Below are 14,949 nucleotides of genomic sequence, written 5' to 3'. Positions count from 1 at the left end.
TATTAAGGCACTGCAGGAAGCTGACGAACCGGTCCAGCGTAGATGGACCGACAAGGTAGTGCAGGATCTTGAAGGAGAGACAGGAGTAGTAGCGCTCACCAGTAGCCCTCCGCTTACTGATGAGCTCTGGCTTTTACTGGACATGAAGTGACAAAATGACCAGCAGAACCGCAATAGAGACAGAGGCGGTTGGTGATTCTCCGTTCCCTCTCCTTAGTCGAGATGCGGATACCTCCCAGCTGCATAGGCTCAGCACCCGAGCCGGCAGAGGAAGATGGTAGTGATGCGGAGAGGGGGGCAACGGAGAACGCGAGCTCCTTTCCACGAGCTCGGTGACGAAGATCAACCCGTCGCTCAATGCGAATAGCGAGTTCAATCAAGGAATCCACGCTGGAAGGAACCTCCCGGGAGAGAATCTCATCCTTTACCTCTGCGCGGAGACCCTCCAGAAAACGAGCGAGCAAAGCCGGCTCGTTCCAGCCACTGGAGGCAGCAAGAGTGCGAAACTCAATAGAGTAGTCTGTTATGGATCGATTACCTTGACATAGGGAAGACAGGGCCCTGGAAGCCTCCTCCCCAAAAACAGATCGATCAAAAACCCGTATCATCTCCTCCTTAAAGTCCTGATACTGTTTAGTACACTCAGCCCTTGCCTCCCAGATTGCCGTGCCCCACTCACGAGCCCGTCCAGTAAGGAGAGATATGACGTAGGCGACACGAGCAGTGCTCCTGGAGTAAGTGTTGGGCTGGAGAGAAAACACAATATCACACTGGGTGAGGAACGAGCGGCATTCAGTGGGCTCCCCAGAGTAACACGGCGGGTTATTGATTCTGGGCTCCGGAGATTCGAAAGCCCTGGAAGTGGCCGGTGGATCGAGGCGGAGATGGTGAACCTGTTCTGTGAGGTTGGAGACTTGGGTGGCCAGGGTCTCAACGGCATGTCGAGCAGCAGACAATTCCTGCTCGTGTCTGCCTAGCATCGCTCCCTGGATCTCGACGGCTGAGTGGAGAGGATCCGAAGTCGCTGGGTCCATTCTTGGTCGGATTCTTCTGTTACGGTGCGTGAATGAGGACCCAAAAGCGAATTAACGTAAACAGAACTTCTTTAATAACAAAACATAGGTAGGCTCAGATGGACCGGCAGATTCCGACAGGACAGGACAAGGTTGCAGCAAACATGACGATAGTCTGGTTCAGGCATGAAAAACACAAACAAGAATCCGACAAAGACAGGAACAAAAACAGAGAGAGATATAGAGGACTAATCAGAGGGAAAAAGGGAACAGGTGGGAAAAGGGGTGACGAGGTAGTTAGGAGGAGACAAGGAACAGCTGGGGGAAAGAGGGGGAGAAAAGGTAACCTAATAACGACCAGCAGAGGGAGACAGGGTGAAGGGAAAGGACAGAAACAAGACACAACATGACAATACATGACAGCTTTACTCTTCCTCGGAACTAGGGCGATAACATGATTCATCCAGTTCTTATGAACTTTATTGATGCTTTGTTCCATGAGACACAATATGACCCAAAAGTCAGGTCATCAAACTTTATATCATAAAATAAATGGGTATTAATTTCAAACATAAAATGTCATATTAAAGTCAAAGGTTATTTTTAAAGTCAGGTTATGAATGCCTTTTGGAGAAACTAAGTGCACTGCCCATCTCAATGTTCCTCTTACCCTTTTCCTGGTACAGTGAACAGAATTGAAAACTAAATGTAGAGACATGATTACTAGCCGCTTACAAACAGGTACACTGTACCCCTTTCATTATCAAAAAGATAGGCAATTCAGAGATACTATGGCAGTGTAGTTACAATAACAGATGTTATTGTAGGCTATTCTGTGCATTCATATTGTCAACCTTGCTTACAAAAAGAGTTTTGAAAAGAGTCCCTAGATATCATGAGCAACAGCAACGTCAATGGAGTTATTCCTTTCTTCTTGTCCTACCCACCACCCCACATTCTCTCCATCACAAGTTAGAATTCAAAGACTTCTCTTCCCTGAAAAAATCCTCCACCAAAATCTTACCTCAAAGATGGAGGGTCTGTGGAAGGCCAAACAAAAGAGAAAAAGGTAGCTCCACAGTCTGAAATTCAAATGCTGCACTCTGTATCTCTGCCCTGCTGTAGCATGTACAGTTGCTGAGTAAGTGAGTCAGACAGAGAGAGAAAGAGAGAGAGAAAGTGTGTATGTGCGTGTCAAATAGTGTGTATGTGCGTGTCAAAGAGTGTGTGTGTGTGTGTGTGTGTAAAGCTGCACAGCCCTTTGTCTCATTCAACAGCAGGGGAAGCAGTGATTGCTCTACTAACCCCCCATGGTGTGGAACTGAAAGGCTTGAAGGAAAGCAGGATGTCTTTTGACCTATAAGATTGACCGAACAACCAACCCCGCCAACCCCATTTAACTTAGACTCTCTACAGTCTAACCCCCCCCCCCCCGGGAATGAAACAAATACTCGACAGTAACTCACTAACATGATCCTACACTGTTCTCAGATCATTTGCCTTATCTGGTCTTATCAGCATGTGTGTGTGGAGTGCGGGAACCGGTTAACTCAACAATTGGAGAGAACAAAACGAGATAGAGCAAAGTTCTTCAAGGGGACTCAAGGAGGTCATTGACCCCCAAGGGGGACATCTCCCCAAAGACATTTCCCATTGATTAGACAATATTTATACAATTTCCTCACCCCTTTCTCAGAATATGTACAGGGGTGAAAGATTGAGGGTTCCCAGAAGGAACTGCTTCAGTGTCTTCTGCACAACAACATTGACCACCACACAAGGATGAATGCATGTGCAGCTGTACGTGTCTCACTTCAGACATATAAACCACCAAGTGTTTAAAACTGCAATATGTCACTTTTTGTATTTGTTTTTATAGTGGTCATCCAATGTGATGCAACAGTAACAATATTGTGCCTCTCCTCTAGCCTTCCTAAGGAGAACCACTGCATTCATTGGTTTTCATTTTCCCTGTCTGGTTGGATTTTCCAGACAGATTTTGGGGAGCACACAATGATTGACGTGTTTTCCGTCGGTGAGGAGGCAGTGTGATAGCTAGCTAGCTGAGCCCACGGCCAGCACTTGGCTAATAGCTAGAGGAAATATCTAGCTTACAAACATGGCAGACGCGAGGGGCAGAAGACCTGACCCAGCAGCAAATATTATTCCATCTAAGCCAAAGAAACAGACACATTTTGAGAGCAGACTGGCAAAAAGGGAAAGTGATAGAGAGCGGGCCAAGACGAGAATAAACCTTGGATTTGCGTTCACACAGTGGAGAGAACTAAGAGAGTTGAAGGGATTGTATTCAATTTGTTTTCTGCTGAAAAGGTAAGTTCTTGATCTGAATGTCCTGTCTTCAGTCAGCTGTTGTACATCACAACATTTTAAATCGTATTCCATCTTTCAGCTGAAGGAGAAACTTCAATAACAAGTCTTGAAGGTGGAGTGTCTACACATTGAAAAATACACCGAAATCCCAGAACTTCAGAGAGCAGTGTTGAGAAGACTGGGCTCTCAATTGGGGCCACCAAGGAGTTTGATCCTGAGATCAGATGACCCAAGAGTCCCTGAAGTACCACCAATAACAGCTGAGCTGCTACAACTTCGAGGAGACGTCGCCATGCAACACAGCATGCAGTAAGCACACATTTGAGCTGGGAAGGACTGGCGCCTTCCCTGTTGTCAGACTTTGTGGTTCCCAGAAGTGTGAAAACCTACAGAGCATTCAGAATTGTTGTTGAAAGTGGTGGGCTTACAACCAAACATATATGTCATATAAATAAGGGAAGTTTGTGGGGGCAACAATAAACCTGTGTGAGAGACAATACTTGTGCCTGTTTTATCTAGCATATAATCATCAGTATTGTACTTTTGTAATGGTTTAAGAATAATTTACTAAACTGTTCTCTTTTCCTGGATATCTATACTCTTGATGGTTTACACTTAAAATTAGCAGACCTACAGGTGGGTAGATATCTAGAAAAACAGATGGACTACCCTGGTGTAAATACAGTAATAAAAAGTTGGTTCGATTACACAGATCAGGTCAAAAAGTTTTATTAGGGAGATAAACAAGAACACAAGGTTGTCTCTGTAACCTTCCTCAAAATAAAAAAAATACAGTGTAAGGGAAACATTCTGATAAAGTACTGAACTGATATCAACCAGACGAAGGCAAAATTCACACAAAAAAAATGACGGAGTATTGTTCCTAATTGGGATCCAAATAAAGAATAAAGTACAGTATAGTGTTAACCTGTTATGTAAACATACTTGGTAATAAATCAATTGAATATTGCAGTGGTGAAATGGCAGCAGTTGTGTGTTGTAAGGTGCAGGAGTCTCCCTGTAATTCACGCAGGTGCACCAGCGAGGTTGTCTGGAGACCGTGGGATAGCTCTCCGGTACTCCATGATGTCAAAAATTACTCCAGGTAGATGGTACTACCATCTCGGCCAGCCTCTCTTCTTGCAGTCGAGCAGCCCTTTCAAGGTCTTCCTGTCCAATTCTTTCTGCAGCCCTGCCTGTGCCCCTGGACGGTCTGTGGCTCTTCAAAACTGGAATCCTACAGACAAAAATATGTGCACACTTATTAGGATTGTATTGTAATGTTCACTACATGTAAAACCAATAAGGATTTTCATGCAGAAGACTCGAGTATAAAACTTATACAATCCATACACATCTTCATAGTCATAGCTCGACAATCAAGGGGCCATTCCAGTAATGTTATTAGCCAGCTAGTAAAGGAGTCAGAGAAGGGCAAAGGACTTGCTAAGGCCAAGGTAATTTTTTGAGGTTAGGGCTCTGTGCAGGCCGGTCAAGTTCTTTCACACTGATCTCGACAAACCATTCCTGAATGGATCTCCCTTTGTGCACGGGGAAATTGTCATGCTGAAACAGGAAATGGTCTTCCCCAAACTGTTGCCACAAAATTGGAAGCACAGAATCATCTAGAATGTAATTGTGTGATGTACCATTAAGATTTCCCTTCACTAGAACTAAGGGGCCTTGCCCACACCATGAAAAACCCCATACTATTATTCCTCCTCCACTTGTGTGCGGCTGGTCAGCTATGGAAACCTATTTCATGAAGCTCCAGACGACCAGTTTGTGTGCTGATGTTGCTTCCAGAGGCAGTTTGGAACTCGGTATTGAGTGTTGAAACTGAGAACAGACAAATGTTTTATGTGCTGCGCATTTCACACAAGTTCTGTGAGCTTGTGTGGTCTACCATTTTTCGGCTGAGCCATTGTTGCTCCTAGAAGTGTTCATACCCACTACATGGATGAAGTTTCCATACTATGGGTTGTGCATGTAATATGAAAAATGATTAAAGTGTTTTTGTTAAGAGAGGGATGAGATTTGAGAAGCTATAGGAGATAATGGTTTTCCATAACTTTGCACAGTGAGTAACCACCGCCCTGGAGTGAGGTCATGGAGTGTGTCAGCCAGCCGGAATCGCCCCTTTAGAGCAAAAAAGGTATAAATGATGGGTTAAGAAATTAACACATTCAACCAGAAAAAGCATGAAGCGGCAGCTAAAATGGTTTGAACTTTGAATTTCATCACGAGGTGGAGATGATAAACCTCCTGGACAATCACTGGTACAACTGATTAGCTGTCCAAGTACAGTATCCTCGAAAGCAAATTTAAGTAGGACCATCCTGTTACTCTGCTCAAACCATCTTATTACGCTAGTCTCATCACCTCATTGGTGAACCATTGATATGGCTGGCTAGCCTATCTTCAAGAGCGAATGAAAGGAAAATCAACTCTGTAGTTCTGTTCAGGACTACACAAAAAGTCACCGGATACCGGACAACTACAAAAAAGGACAACAGTAGAAGAGCTGTTGGAAACATTTCGGACAATCAGAGCCTTACAAGCTTGCCGCGAAAAGGCCCAAACCCCTTTCCAAGGCTGCCCCGTTCACTGAGAGATCGCCAGTGAACCCAGGCATTTCACATAAATACATTCACATGTGCATGAATCCTTGCTCATTCATGTGCAAAGTATAAGGTTATTGTAGGTGAGAGTAGTTTCTGAATGTGACAATGTTATTAAGCGTCTCTGTCCCTCTCTCCTTTAACAAGTACCCATGTTGTTGTCATTCTGCTAGGGACCTGTTTACATCGTATTACATCTCCAGTCAATAACCAGTGCAGAGTGCATGTGTTTATCCTGTGTTCACATTTAATTAGCTAGTAGATAAATAATTTATTTTTTACAAATGATTTTCCACTTGTCTTACAAGACTCTAAAATGACTAAGTAGGCTGATGTTTGCACACTCGAAACATCAGCAACAACAGCCAGTGAGCTCACTGAGACTTTTAGCAATGATGTGCAGTCAGTGTAAGAATGGGTAATTAATAATAAACTGGTCTTAAATACAGTTAAAGTCGGAAGTTTACATACACTTAGGTTGGAGTCATTAAAACTCGTTTTTCAACCACTCCACAAATTTCTTGTTAACAAACTACAGTTTTGGCAAGTCAGTTAGGACATCTACTTTGTGCATGACACAAGGAATTTTTCTAACAATTGTTTACAGACAGATTATTTCACTTAGAATTCTCTGTATCACAATTCCAGTCGGTCAGGTTACATACACTAAGTTGACTGGCACAGCTTGGAAAATTCCAGAAAATTATGTAATAGCTTTAGAAGCTTCTAATCGACTAACTGACATAATTTGAGTAAATTGGAGGTGTACCTGTGGATGTATTTCAAGGCCTATCTTCAAACTCAGTGCCCATTTGCTTGACATCATGGGAAAGTCAAAAGAAAGAAGAAAGAAAGAATTGGAGACCTCCATAAGTCTGGTTCAACCTTGGGAGCAATTTCCAAACACCTGAAGGTACCACATTCATCTGTACAAACAATAGTACGCAAGTATAAACACCATGGGAACACGCAGCCATCAGATCAATCCCAGAACAACAGCAAAGGACCTTGTGAAAATGCTGGAGGAAACAGGTACAAAAGTATCTATATCCACAGTAAAACGAGTCCTACATCAACATAACCTGAAAGGCCGCTCAGGAAGGAAGAAGCCACTGCTCCAAAACCGATATAAAAAAGCCAGACTACGGTTTGCAACTGCACATGGGTACAAAGATTCTACTTTTTGGAGAAATGTCCTCTGGTCTTATGAAACAAATTTAGAACTATTTAGCCATAATGACCATCGTTATGTTTGGAGGAAATAGGGGAAGGCTTGCAAGCCGAAGAACACCATCCCAACCGTGAGGCACAGGGGTGACAGAATCATGTTGTGGGAGTGCTTTGCTGAAGGAGGGACTGGTGCACTTCCCAAAATAGATGGCATCATGAGGTAGGAAAATTATGTGGATATATTAAAGCAACATCTCAAGACATCAGTCAGGAAGTTAAAGCTTGGTCGCAAATGGGTCTTCCAAATGGACAATGACCCCAAGCATACATCCAAAGTTGAGGCAAAATGGCTTATGGACAACAAAGACAAGGCATTGGAGTGGCCATCACAAAGCCCTGACCTCAATCCTATAGAACATTTGTGGGAAGAACTGAAAAAGCTTGTGCGAGCAAGGAGGCCTATAAACCTGACTCAGTTACACCAGCTCTGTCAGGAGGAATGGGCCAAAATTCACCCAACTTATTGTGGGAAGCTTGTGGAATTCTACCCAAAACGTTTCACCCAAGTTCAACAATTTAAAGGCAATGCTACCAAATACTAATTGAGTGTATGTAAACTTCTGACCCACTGGGAATGTGATGAAAGAAGTTAAAGCTGAAATTAAATCCCTCTACTATTATTCTGACATTTCACATTCTTAAAATAAAGTGGTGATCCTAACTGACCAAAGACAGGGAATTTTTTACTAGGATTAAATGTCAGGAATTGTGAAAAACTGAGTTTAAATGTATTTGGCTAAGGTGTATGTAAACTTCCGACTTCAACTGTAGATCTAAAACCAAAAGCTTTGTATTCGGTTCAAAGCATTCTCTTAGACCTAAACCTCAACTGGAGTTGTGTATAAATTATGTGACAATTGAACAAGTTGAAGAAGCTGAACTCCTAGGAGTAACATTGGATGGTCAGTTATCATGGTCAAGTCATATAGACAAAGTTGTTGTGAAGATGTACTCGTTGTTCAGGTTTTGATATTGTCCCATCTTGATTACTGTCCGGTAATATTGTCAGGTACAGCAAAGAAAGACCTAGCAAAGCTGCAGCTGGCTCAAAAAAGCAGCACGCCTTGGCCTTAACTGCACACACACAGAACCAACATCAACAACTTGCATGATAGTCTTTCGTGGTGGAGGGTTGAGGAGAAATTGATTACTTCTATTCTAGTAATTTTAAGAAACATTTGTGTTAAAAATGCCTAACACACTTGTATAATCTATTCCCATGAACTTTAAAAAGACATACATACCCCACTAGACATGGCACTATGGGTTTCTTCACACTACCAAATCAAAAACAGATTTAATGCGTCGCTCAGTTATGTATAGAGTCATATCATCGTGGAATGCTCTGCCACCAGAGGTTACTCAGGCAAAAAGCAAGTTTAGCTTTAAAAACTAGATACAATGTTTTTTATCACAGCGCCTCTCCTCTTTCTACATATCTAATTTAAATGTACTGCATATAAGAATGTGGATATATGAATGTGTGTAAATAGTATTTTTGTTGTCTTTCCTATATACATAAGTACCTTCGAAAGGTATTCAGAACCCTTGACTTTTTCCACATTCTGTTACGTTACAGCCATATCCTAAAATTGATTAAATAAAAGAAAATCCTCACCAATCTACACACAATACCCCATAATGACAAAGTGAAAACAGGTTTTTAGAGTTTTTGCAAACCTTATTTACATAAGTATTCAGACCCTTTACTATGAGACTCAAAATTGAGCTGATGTGCATTCTGTTTCCATGAATCATCCTTGAGATGTTTCTACAACTTGATTGGAGTCCACCTGTGGTAAATTCAATTGATTGGACATGATTTGGAAAGACACACCTATCCAAACAATGTCAAGAAAAAGTATGTGAACCCTTTGGAATTACCTCAATTTCTGCATAAATTTGTCATAAAATTTGATCGGATCTTCATCTAAGTCACAACAATAGACAAACACTGTCTGCTTAAACTAATAACACACAAACAATTATACGTTTTCATGTCTTTATTGAATGCATCATGTAAAAATTCACAGCATAGGGTGGGAAAAGTATGTAAACCCTTGCATTTAATAACTAGTTGACCCACCTATGGAAGCAACAACCTCAACCAAACTTTCTGTAGTTGTGGATCAGACCTGCACAATGGTCAGGAGGAATTTTGGACCATTCATCTTCACAAAACTGTTTCAGTTCGACAATATTCTTAGGATGTCTGGTGTGAACCACTCTCGAGGTCATGCCACAGCATTTTAAATCAGGTTGAGGTCAGGACTCTGACTGGGCCACTCCAGAAGGACTATTTTCTTCTGTTGAAGCCAATCTGTTATTGATTTACTTCTGTGTTTTGGGTCGATGTCCTGTTGCGTCACCCAACTTCTGTTGAGCTTCAATTGGCAGACAGATAGCCTAACATTCTCTTGCAAAATGTCTTGATAAACGTGGAAATTCATTTTTCAGTCGATGATAGCAAGCTGTCCAGGCCCTGAGGCAGCAAAGCAGCCACAAACCATGATGCTCCCTCCACCATACTTTACAGTTGGGGTGAGTTTTTGATGTTGGTGTGCTGTGCCTTTTTTTTCTCCACACACAGTGTTGTGTGTTCCTTCCAAACAACTCAACTTCAGTTTAATCTGTCCACAGAATATTTTGCCAGAAGCGCTGTGGAACATCCAGGATGCTCTTTTGCGAACTTCAGACGTGCACCAATGGTTTTTTTGTACAGCAGTGGCTTCTTCTGTGGTGTCCTCCCATGAACACCATTCTTGTTTATCGTAGACTTGTCAACAGAGATGTTAGCATGTTCCAGAGATTTATGTAAGTCTTTAGCTGACACTCTAGGATTTTTCTTAACCTCTTAGCATTCTGCACTGTGCTCTTGCAGTCATCTTTACAGGATGGCCACTCGTAGGGAGAGTAGCAACAGTGCTGAACTTTCTCCATTTATAGACAATTTGTCTTACTATGGACTGAAACATCAAGGCTTTTAGAGAAACTTTTGTAATCCTTTCCAGCTTTATACAAGTCAACAATTCCTAATCTTAGGTCTTCTGAGATCTCTTTTGTTCGAGGCATGATTCACATCAGGCAATGCTTCTTGTGAATAGCAAACACAAATATTGTGAGTGTTTTTTTATAGGGCAAGGCAGCTCTAACCAATATCTCCAATCTCGTCTCATTGATTGGACTCCAGGTTAGCCGACTCCTGACTCCAATTAGCTTTTGGAAAAGTAATTAGCCTAGGAGTTCACATACTTTTTCAAACCAACACTGAATGTTTAAATTATGTATTCAATATCGACAAGAAAAATACTATAATCTGTGTTATCAGTTTAAGCACAGTGTGTTCGTCTGTTGTTGTGACTAAGATGAAGATCAGATCAAACTTTGCCTAATTTATGCAGAAATCCAGGTAATTCCAAAGGGTTCGCATACTTTTTTCTTGCCACTATAAGTTCCCACAGTTAACAGTGCATGTCACAGCAAAAACCAAGCCATGAAGTCAAAGGAATTGTTCTTAGAGCTTTGAGACAGGATTGTGTCGAGGCACAGATCTAGGGAAGGGTACAAAAAAAATTGTGCAGAATTGAAGGTCCCCAAGAACACAGTGGCTTCAATCATTCTTAAATGGAAGATGTTTGGAACCACCAATACTCTTCCTAGAGCTGGCCGCCTGGCCAAACTGAGCAATTGGGGGAGAAGGGCCATGAGGTGGGAGGTGACCAAGAACCTGATGGTCACTCTGACAGAGCTCTGGAGTTCCTCTGTGGAGATGGGAGAACTTTTCAGAAGGACACCATCTCTGCAGCACTCCACTAATCAGGCCTTTATGATAGAGTGGTCAGACAGAAGCCACTCCTCAGTAAAAGGCACATGACAGCCCGCTTGGAGTTTTCCAAAAGGCACTTAAAGACTCTCAGACCATGAGAAAGGTCTGATGAAACCAAGATTGAACTCTTTGGATGAAAGGATAGTATCACGTCTGGAGGAAACCTGGCACCATCCCTACAGTGAAGCATGTTGGTAAGCCTACTCCAGAGTGCTCAGGATCTCTGACTGGGGCGAAGGTTCACCTTTCAACAGGATAATGACCCTAAGCACACAGCCAAGAGAACACAGGAGTGTCTTTTGGACAAGTCTCTGAATGGCTGGTTACTCAAGAACAGAGCCCGGACTTGGACCCGATCGAACATCTCTAGAGACCTGAAAATAGCTGTGCAGCAACGCTCCCCATCCAACCTGACAGATCTTGAGAGGATCTGCCAAGCTTGTAGTCTCATACCCAGGAAGACTCAATGCTGTGATCACTGCCAAAGGTGCTTCAACAAAGTACTGAGTAAAGGGTTTGAAAACTTATGTAAATGTAATATTTTCTGTTTTTTACATTTGTATTAAATTAGCAACAATTTAAAAAAAAAAACTGTTTTTGCTTTGTCATTATGGGGTATTCTGCATAGATTGATGTGGGGGGGGGGGGGGGGGGGGGGAGCATTTAATCAATTTTAGAATAAGGCTGTAACTTAATGTAACAAATTGTGGAAAAAGTCAAGGGGTCTGAATACTTACCGAATACACTGTATACCTGTTATTATTATTATATATTTATTGATTTAATAAAATATCTTATGTTGTTCTTGTCTGTTACGGTTCTGTACTTTGTCATGTATTTGTATGTTTTATGTGGACCCAATGAAGAGTAGCTGCTACATGTGCAGTAGCTAATGGGGATCCTAATAAACTATACCATTGAATATCATCCTCCATCCCCCAGTTATGGGAATCTTTCTCCAGATAACTATTTTGGCTGATAGGAAACAAGTGTTTTGCAATGGAGTAGAGTGAGGGTACTCCAGTTTAAACACACATGTGTGCTGTGGTATTCAGGCCATTGACCGATAGAGAACTCGTGAGTGAAGAGATCTGGGAAAAGGGTGTGTTTGTATGAGCTTGTATTGATGCGATCTTGTGTTTAGTAACTCATGAACTCATGTAGTACATAATATATGTAATTTGCAGTGGTACGTAAGGTTTATTATTATGTGTGTGCAAAATCATTTCAATTTTAAATAACAAACATCTCAGGAGACACATAGGTAAGAGTAGCCCCAAAAAAGAGCAGCCCCCCCAAAAACTAAACAACAAACTTGCTAGATACCATGGTTGAGGTCCATTTTGAATTGAGTTGCGAATTGTTCTTTAATTCCAATTCAATTCTTGAATTTGAATTGGCCACACCACACAGGAGGCAGAATTTGAATTGAATTTGAATTAAAGGATGTACAATTTAATTCAATGAAATTCAAATGGCTTATTTATTCTACACATCACTATACAAATGTTTATTTTGACATCATGTATGGATACAAATTCCATGTAACATTTGGTTGAAACATGTAATTTTAAAAACATTCTCCTGAAACTATATTAACTCATTACAGTGGCATGTTTTACAGTGGCTTATTCTAAGAACATATTGTGAGTTGTCTATAATAATTTATAATTCCCTTAATGTTTTGAATATCAGGAAATATACATTTCCCAGAATGCATTAGATCAAACACTGGAGTATGAAAGGGAACAATGATCTCATGACAATGAAAAATACTGTTAAAAATCTTTAATAAAATGGAATGTGTATGCTTTGCATTAATAAGTGTCAGATACAAATCTGATAAAATATTTGTCAAATGAATGATATGTTTCATGTCTCAGTTGAATTGGTTTGAATTAAATAATATTTCCTTCCATTAAATTTCGATTCAAATTCTGCTTCCTGTGGGGTGTGGCCAACACAAATTCAATTAAATTCAATGGTTCAATGGAATTAAATTGAGAAATTACGAATTGACCACAACCCTGCTCAATCCCAGTCAAGTAACTAGCAAACTAGTGATGTTATGCGTATTGAGGCTTTTTGTATCAAGTTTCCACACTTCATCTCAGAAATAAGATATTATGCAGAGCCACTGCTACATCTCTATATAAATATTTGTCATAGCCTCAGGCCCTATTTCAATAGGCCTATGGCTTAATTTTAGGACCCCAGGGCCTATATTTGCTAGTCAAAGTATTACTTTCATTGAGTGAAGATGAGCTGCAATACTGCCATCTTTGGTTCATTATTTTCATGTGATCACTCTTTTATTCTACTTTCAACGTCTATCTCAAAGTTAGCATTTTATCATTACTAAAACACAGCACCTTAAATTCCACTGAAAGGTGTCTTCATCAATTAAGCCTTAACTTACACAGTCACACACACCAGTTTGAAACAGAAGAATGTATTGAGATTTGATCAAATCTCTAATCTCAGTGTTGGAATTCATCCAAGTGATATGATCTAACATAATTACAGTAAACACAGGATTTAAATACAGACCGCTTAAACTGTGTACATAAACAGCATTTTCCACACCCACTTAATACCTTTTGAATTGATAATGGTAACAACCCGTTTGTAAACCCCTAATTGGGTGAAGCCTTCCTATAGTTCACTCTGTCGTATCATCCCACATCATAAAACACAAATCCAAACCAGTCTGGAAAAATACATTCTGTGCAGCATCTCAGCACGAATCTTAGCAGGATATAGTTTCTAACTTTAATTTAATAAACACATTCAACAATACCTGAAAGTCATACACCCATACTCACCTTTGCTTGTGCCATCTGTGGCACAGAAAAATATTTGTCCTCTCAACTCATCAACTCCTGGGAACATTGAATTCTGAGCTGCCTGGTCTGTCTACATCAGTGGTTCTCAACCCTGGTCCTGGGGACCAACAGGGGTGGAAATGTTTGTTTTAGCCCTACACACCTGATTCAAATCATCATGAGTTGATCATTTGAATCAGTTGTGTAGTGCTAGGGCAAAAACAAAAATGTGCACCCCTTTGGGTCCCCAGGACCAGGTTTGAGAACCAGCGGTCTACATCATCTTAATCTCTTTTACTCACATCCCTCATTTCCCTAATTTTGCTTGAGCAGTGAATATAATCGGACATCATACCAATTTTAGAATACATGTAAGTGTATATGCAAAATCCCAAATGATGATTCATTTTCAAGACCTGAAACATCCTTGAGGGGCCCAGTTTACAGATAGCTTTATTTGTGCAATTCTGTCTATAATTTGTGAGAGAACCTGTCTTCTCTTAAGAATTAATGTTTTGCTTTTTAAAAGTATGATGATTCAAAGGTTATTTAAGGTACTCCATGCCACAAGGTCAATTAAATAACAGTAGCCTTGACATTTGGAAAACCAGTCTTCTGACAGAGGTAAAATACAAAAACTGGCTAGTACCAAACATTGGATAGATTGTGCTAAACCAGTGGAATGTTAGAACTGTAGCACACTCTTAAGACAGTGAGAATTTCCCAATAAGGTTGCCATTGGAGACCTATATCATATATTTTTTACCAGTTTTATTGACCTGGTGCAATGTTAGGTAAGTTTGGTGTATGTCATGTTGATTTAGGTCACTTTTATGCCGTCAAGTTCTGTTGCACAAACAACTGAACTGTGCAGGAATGCTGAACAAATTGGGAGCCACAGGGGCAGGGTTGGTTCAGTGTTAAGCTGTTGCCATTTAAGTCTCTGGAGCAAACAGATCCTAATGGTTCCCAGCTCCTCACCACAATGATGGCTCAGCTCACTTCTTTTATGTATATTTTAACATAAAACTGCCATTCTGAGAAGTGGGAGGATATTTAAAATGAGCTAAATGGGGTTCTACATCAATTGTAGGCTACCGCAT

General features: G+C 40.9%; 1 protein-coding gene and 1 long non-coding RNA gene across 5 annotated transcripts in view; both read right to left on the bottom strand.

Annotated features, from left to right (window-relative positions):
- The window catches only part of LOC149975859 (uncharacterized), a 944,026-nt gene that overhangs the window by 716,188 nt on the left and 212,889 nt on the right, over positions 1-14,949 (bottom strand). The window lies entirely within an intron of this gene.
- Positions 1-14,949, bottom strand: part of LOC110493891 (phospholipid transfer protein) — a 47,859-nt gene that overhangs the window by 28,925 nt on the left and 3,985 nt on the right. For 2 of the 4 annotated variants that reach the window (XM_090205042.1, XM_021568456.3), the window contains exon 1: positions 2,038-2,500. The exons of the other annotated variants lie outside the window; for them this stretch is intronic. The gene's annotated coding sequence lies outside the window, so the exon portion shown is untranslated. Of the gene's footprint in view, positions 1-2,037; positions 2,501-14,949 lie in introns of those variants that run through there. 4 annotated transcript variants of the gene reach the window in all.

The sequence above is a fragment of the Oncorhynchus mykiss genome, chromosome 17 (genome assembly GCF_057628025.1).
Source record: "Oncorhynchus mykiss isolate SJ-2025 chromosome 17, ASM5762802v1, whole genome shotgun sequence".
In the NCBI taxonomy this organism is placed as follows: Eukaryota; Metazoa; Chordata; class Actinopteri; order Salmoniformes; family Salmonidae; genus Oncorhynchus; species Oncorhynchus mykiss.
This window is presented reverse-complemented; position numbering and strand designations above follow the sequence as displayed.